Source organism: Crocodylus porosus, unplaced genomic scaffold (genome assembly GCF_001723895.1).
Source record: "Crocodylus porosus isolate Cpor-Errol unplaced genomic scaffold, CroPor_comp1, whole genome shotgun sequence".
Lineage (NCBI taxonomy): Eukaryota > Metazoa > Chordata > Crocodylia > Crocodylidae > Crocodylus > Crocodylus porosus.
In genome coordinates this window covers 7,574,840-7,582,117 of record NW_017728931.1, presented here as the reverse complement: position 1 = coordinate 7,582,117, position 7,278 = coordinate 7,574,840, and the positions used below count along the sequence as shown (strand labels likewise).

Genomic DNA, 7,278 nt, shown 5'->3' with positions numbered 1-7,278 from the left:
GACACTAGTACAGGCAGTCCTCGACTTACGGCACTTCAACTTGCGGTGATCAGCGCTTGCAGCGCTCTGCCATTTACACCTATGTTATTATTTATGGTGCTGGATCCTTGCACTTACTGCATGCAAGGATCCGGCACTGTATGTCATCCAGTCAGTGCTCTTGCTTTCTGATGTACTCCAGCACATAAGTTTCTTGTATTCTTTGGATTCTTGGATTCTTAGTGCTTAGTGTTAAGCTTTGTTATATTCAGTACTATATTCAGTCTGCTTCCTGCTGTAAATGTAAGGACTGCCTGTATTTTGTATGACTGTCTGTGTTTCCTGATGTTTCTTAGTGCAGGGGTTTCTGCTTAGTGGCTTCCTGATGTTTCTTAGTGCAGGGGTTTCTGCTTCCTGATGTTTCTTATATTCACGACTTAAAAATGGCTGATAAAAGGAAAAGGCAGTGCTCTAGTGATGGTGAGGGTTCTGATAAGAAATGGAGAAAAGCCATCACATTAGAAGTGAAAGCCAATGTGATCAAGCTTAGCGAGAGTGGCTTGTCACCGACTGAAATCGGTAGGTGATTGGACCTAGCTTGTACTACTGTGCAAACTATTGATAGAGAAAAGGAAAAAAGTGGTAAGTGGTGAAATTAAAAGTGCAGCCTCATTGCAATTCACTATCATAAGGCAATGTGCAGAACTTGTGGCTGAGATGGAAAGACTTTTGATTTCGTGGATTCAGGATCAAACTCAGTGCTGTGTGCCTTTGAGTTTAGCCAACATTCAAGCCAAGGCTTTGAGTCTTTTGACACTGTGAAGCAACAACGTGGTAAGGGATCCAAGGATAAAAAACTCAGTGCAAGTAAGGGTTGGTTCATGCGTTTTAAAGGCAGGTATGCCTTGCATAACATCAAGGTGAAGCTGCTAGTGCTGATGAGTCTGCAGCTCAATATTTTCCTAAAAAATTGGCTAAAATCATTGATGAGGAAGGTGACTGTGCCAGGCAAGTCTTCAATGTCAACAAGACTGGGCTGTTCTGGAAGAACAGGATGTACATCGCCCAACAAGAAAAAAACTATGCCTGGTTTTAAAGCATCTAAAGATAGTCTTACCCTTTTGTTTGGTTCAAATGCTGTGGGTGATTTCAATTCAAACCCTTGCTTGTTTATCACTCTGAAAATCCCGGAGCACTTAAGGGTTATGTTAAAGGCAGCCTTCCAGTCATCTGGAAATCAAATCATAAAGCTTGGGTGACTAGGGCCCTTTTTGAGGAATGGTTCACTGACTGTTTTGTGCTGGCTGTTCAGAATTATTGTGAGAGGAACAACCTTGCACATAAGGCATTGTTAATTTTAGATAATGCCCCTGGACATCCTGCACACCTTGCAGATTTAGACCCTAACATCAAAGTTGTTTTCTTGCCCCCCAACACAACATCGCTGCTCCAGCCTGTGGACCAGGGGGTCATTTCATCTGTTAAGACTTACTATCTCAGAAGAACGTTTGCCCAGGCCATCAGTATCACAGACCAGGAAGGTGGACCAGTCCTCAAGGAATTCTGGAAGGGCTTTAACATCCTGGATGCAGTAAAGAATACTGGAGAATCTTGGAAGGAAGTTAAGGAATCCAACCTCAATGGTGTCTGGAAAAAACTGTGTCCAGAATTTGTCTATGATTTCCAAGGATTTGAAGGCCAAGTAAATGAAGTCACTGCTGATGTTGTGAAGACGGCTGGCCAGCTACAGCTAGAAGCTGAAACAGAAGATGCTGAGGAGCTGCTGGCCTCTCATTCCCAGGAACTGACCAATGAAGCGCTTGTCCATCTTGAGGAGCAAAGGAAGGCAGAAAACCAGGCCCAAATTCAAGAGACTCCTGCTCAAGGTCCAGCGACAACAAAGCAGATGAGTGAGGCCTTCAAGCATTTAGAAGCTGCAATGGCAATTTTTGAAAAAAATGGATCCCAACCTCAACCACAGCACAAGGACCAGCAACTTGATTTCTAATGTCTATGCGTGCTACAGGAAAATTGAGAATGAGAAAAAGAGGACAGTAAAACAAACATCCCTGGATCAGTTTCTCAAAAGGCCATCAAGCGGCCCAAGTCTCCCCAAAAATCTCCCCAAAGAAGCTCATTCCATGACCTGGTGAAGGTGTTCCTTCACTTCTGATTAAATAGTTGATTTAAATATGGTGTTTATGATCATTTCTATAAAAAGTTGAGCATCAGGCCCTTGGTCAGGAACATAACCCCCTAGTATAACATTGTTTCTGTGGGAAAATCAGATTCTGCTTGCATCATTTTGACTTACAGCACCTTTTCCAGGAACATAACCCACTCTAGGTGTGAGGACTGCCTGTATATCATTTATATAATATTCAGTGCTTTCCAGACCTTCATATGTCTGTTGTATCACTCTTTTGATACACTTCAGGAATTAAACAGATACCCAAAGGAGGTTTGGTAAATCTTTCCCTTATAGAAGAACATAAGAAGTATCGTATTGGGTTAGACAAATAGTTCATCTAGCTCAGTATCCTGTCTCTGACAGTGGCAAAAGTAGATACTAGAGGAAGAGCATTGAACTGCATAGATTTAAGTGATCTGCCCCCTAATCCATTACCCTCCCTGGCATCCACAATTATTGCTTTAGAGATGCCAGAGGAAATATGTCCAACTCATCCATTCAACAGCTATTAATAGATCTATCACATATGATTTTATCTGGACCCTTTTTTTACCTGACTATGCTATTTGCCTCTGCCAGTGTAGGTAACTGGAAATGTTCCCTCCTTATTGCAATATTTCCCATTATATTGCCTTATATGCATGTATCGATAATAAATCTCACTATTTTGCAATCAGTAAGGAGATCCACTCATTCTTAGCTCTGTATTCAACATACTTAGCATGGGCAACTGGTGCTAACTGAGTCAGGGAGGGCACATGGCCGCCCAGCGACCAGTGAGCGACTGGGGGGAAAAAAGTGTCCCCCTGTGGCCAATCGTGTCGACCGGGAAATGCAAGCGGCGCTCCTGGAGGCAGCCGCCACACTCCCAAAAGTGCCAACAGCACTTCACCTGGCACCCTCACTCCCCAGCCAGCACTCGCAGGGAGGGCACCAGTACTCCTGCCTGCTCCCCCTGCCCATTGCTTAAGCAGGGAGCACTGCCTGTCAAGTGATATACCGGTGCTCTCAGGGAGTGCACGTGCACGCCCATGCACTCCCTACCCATCACCACTGATACTTAGCAACACATTTTGTGAATTGCTTATCAGTCTCTTTAAAAGCTAAAATCTGCTTACCCTGGGGCTTTTCCTTTCTCAAATGGCATATTTTGACAAAATGGTTGGAGCCTTCCCCTTATGCAGTCACGACATGGCTTTGCCTACATTTAAAACATTCTTGATCTCTGTTTTCTCTTTAATTCTTTTTTTCCTTTTTCTTTCTTTCTGCCTTCAAGTCTTTGTTGGTAGGAGAATGCTTTTTGGTCCTTGACTATACTTCTGACTGTTTATTAGATATGAGTTTACTTGTCAATGTATACAGTTTTCTGGCTCCCGCAGTCCTCCTTTTATCATATTTTCCTCTGCTTAATGCTCAATGATCCAAGCAAGTTCAAATATTAAATGATTTTCAATAATCTTGCACACAATAAGCATTATGCAATCCCACATACAGTGCAATCTTCAGTAAAGAATCCACCTAGTTCCCCAAATTAACAAGTTTGTGTCGTCAGTTTTAACCCTGTGATATGTTGTTTTCTATTTTCCCATTTTGTGTAACTTACAGTAATAAATAGCTAGATAGATAGATAGATATCATATATCTGGACTTTAAAAAAGCCTTTGATTTGGTGTCCCATGATCTCCTCATGGAAAAATTGGCCAACTGTGGCCTTGGCTACATCACAGTCCGATGGCTGGGGACTTGGCTCCAAGGTTGGACCCAGAGAGTGGTAGTCGACAGAAGTGAATCATCATGGCACTCCGTGACCAGTGGTGTCCCCCAAGTCTCCATCCTTGGACCTGTTCTCTTCAACGTCTTTATCAACGATGTGGATACTGGTGTCAGAAGTAGACTGCCAAGTTTGTCAATAACACAAAATTTTGGGGTAGAGCGTCCATACCTGAGGATAGGCAGGTGATCCAGACTGACTTGCATAGGCTTAAAAAGTGGGCGGATACAAACCTGATGAAGTTCAATACCAACAAATGCAAGGTGCTCCACCTTGGGAGAAAAAACCCACAGCACACTTATAGGCTCAGTAATGCTTTGCTCACTATCACTGTGCCTGAAAGAGACTTGGAGGTCATGACTGACCAGAAGATGAACATGAGCCACTAATGCAATGTCACAGTGGGTAAAGCAAACCAAGCTCTGGCTTGCATCTGTAGATGCTTCTCAAGTAAATCTCAGGATGTCATCCTCCCGCTGTTCTTGGCCTTGGTGAGGCCGCAGCTGGGGTACTGCATCCAATTCTGGGCTCCACAATTCAAGAAGGATGTAGAAAAAGCTTGAGAGAATCCAGAGGAGAGCCACATGCATGATCAGAGGGCAAGAGAATGCGCCTTATGACAAGAGGCTGAGAGCCATGGGACTATTCAGCCTGGAAAAGCACAGGCTCAGGGGTGACCTGGGGGCAGTCTACAAGTACATCAGGGTTATGCATCGGGATCTGGGGGAATGCCTGTTCACCAGAGTGTCCCAAGGGATGACAAGGTCCGATGGTCACAAACTTCTCCAAGACCATTTTAGGCTGGACATAAGGAAAAACTTCTTTACTGTCCGAGTCCTCAAGGCTTGGAATAGACTCCCTCCAGAGGTGGTGCAAGCACCTACTCTGAACTCTTTTAAGAAATGTTTGGACACTTACCTTGCTGGGATCCTTTGACCCTAGCTGCCTGTCTGCCCCTAGGGCAGGGGGCTGGGCTCAGTGATCTTCCAAGGTCCCTTCTAGCCCTAATGTCTATGAAATCTATGAAAGATAGATACAGAGATAGATTGCTATCTCCATCAGAGATAGAACAGATTGCAACAATAACCATGGTATTGCACTCCTATCTATAGCTGGAAGATCCTCATCTGCATCCTCATCAATAGACTCACTTTCCTCACTGAGGAGATTCTACTGGAATCCCAAAGTGGTTTCAGATCACTCAGAGGTACAATAGATGTGATTTTTTTTTTTCTAGACAGCTACAAGGAGAATTGCCTCAAATAACACCAGGATTTTTAGAGGGCCTTCATTGACCTGACTGAGACCTTTGATTCAATTAACATGGGAGATGTTATGTTATCCTATGGAAGATTCTGATGAGATTTGGATGCCCACCAAAATTTGTTACCATTCTTTCACAATGACATGACAGAAACCGTCCTAAGCAATGGCTCAAAAATAGACCCCTTCACTATTAGAACTGCAGTCAAGCAAGGATATGTAGCCAGCATTCTTTTCTATCTGTATTGCAGCTATTCCACATCTCAATGATACTAGACTTTCATCTGAATTCAGCATCCACTATTGTATGGCTGGATATCCCTTTAACATCAACTGGTTATGTTCCATATTCAAGATAACCAACACCTCCATTACTATTCTTTAATATTGTATCATGTGTCCACTCAATTGAAGAGCTCCAGGTCACTTTTGATTGATTCTATGAAGCATATCAGATTCTTGAACTCATCATCAACTTCATAAAAAACAATACTTTGCCAACCCACTCCAACCAACCAGCTGCTCCTCCACACATTACAATTAGAAGGCAATCCTCAGAAAAGATTTGAGCATTTTCCCTACCTGGGTAGCCACCTTTCCTAAAAAGTAAACATAGACAATAATATTCAGTGTCAGATAAAATTTGCCAGTGCTACTTTTAGATACCAGGCTGTTGTCATACCTTCCTGTTGTATGGGTGTGAAACTTGAATGACATATCAGAAACACTGGAAAACTTCGGAATGTTACCATCAGTAGTGTCTTCAGAAAATCCTCAGTATCAATGGGAAAGAGAAGAATGAATGCCAGTGTTCTGGCTCAAGCAAATGCCACCAGAATAGAAGCCTTGTTTAAAGCTTTGTTTACAAGCACCAGCTTCATTGGACAGGACATGTCAGACATGCCTGACAACCAGCTCCATAACAGAACCTATACTCCCAACTCACCAATGGTCATCCCTCTAGAACAGTGGTTCCCAACCTGCAAATCGGCACAGGAGCAGGACAGGTTGCATGGAGCTGGCTGCTTCCCTCCCAGGGCTGTCTCACCGCCTAGCTTTAACCCTACATGTGACTGCTGGTGGCAGATGCCGCTTGCCCAGGCAGACAGGTGGGGGTCCAAGTGGGGGGGCTTGTGCCATGACCCAGCACTTCTGGGCTGTGGCCTGGTGGTTGGAAAACTCTGCTTTAAAGGTGGGCAAAAAAAAAAAGATTCAAAAACAGCCTGGAGGCCAATCTGAAAAAATGCAATATTAACACCAACACCTGGGAGATTCAACTAATTAATTGTCTCTAATGGTGTTGTGATGTACAGCAAGACATCAGTCATTTTGAGCAAATCACCTCATTATGGAGGCAGATAGATGAGAGAGACAAAGGGAGAGATCTGTGATCCAACATCACCAAGATCAATTCTTCCCTCCTGGAAGTATTTGCCACATTTGCATTTGAACATGTGGATCTCTGATCAACCCCCTCAGTTATCTAAAGACTCACTGAAGTCTTCTAGTAAACAGGCAAATCAGTTGTGCTTGTACTTAGGGACTGGTGACAATGAATGAAAACTGTATGCCTTGTGCCACATTTTCCCTTGGTGCACAGTATGCCTCAAACACATTTATTAAGATTTTTGTTTTTCCTTTATCTGCTGCATCCTCAGACTGATGAGCATTAAATCGCTCTATTGGTTCCCCTCCAGCCACAAAAAGAAATAAAGCTGGTTTGCAGCCATTCATCTTTGTTGTCTGCACCACTCACAGTACAGGGAATTTGTTCAAACTTTTGCTTCTATTTTCTCCTGACTTCTGCTGCATTTCCTTCAAACACTCACTTGCCTACAAGGTTTAGCTGGTCTATTTTTGCATCTTGTCTTTAGTAGTTCCAATTTCTAATCAGATGCTAAGGAATATCTGCACTGCATCCACTAGATAAAATACTAAACAATTTTAATCAATGTTATAAACTCTACTAAAAGTACAATTCAACATAAGGCGTCGAGTGGGTAAGGTAACCAGTAGGGTGAACGTGCTGGACTTTAGGAAAGCTGATTTCAGTGAACTCAGGCGATTAGTGAAG

At 43.2% G+C, this 7,278-nt stretch overlaps 1 pseudogene; it reads left to right on the top strand.

Annotated features, from left to right (window-relative positions):
* Window positions 1–422: 422 nt before the first annotated feature.
* On the top strand, window positions 423–1,987 carry LOC109315894 (annotated as a pseudogene).
* The last annotated feature ends 5,291 nt before the right edge of the window (window positions 1,988–7,278 follow it).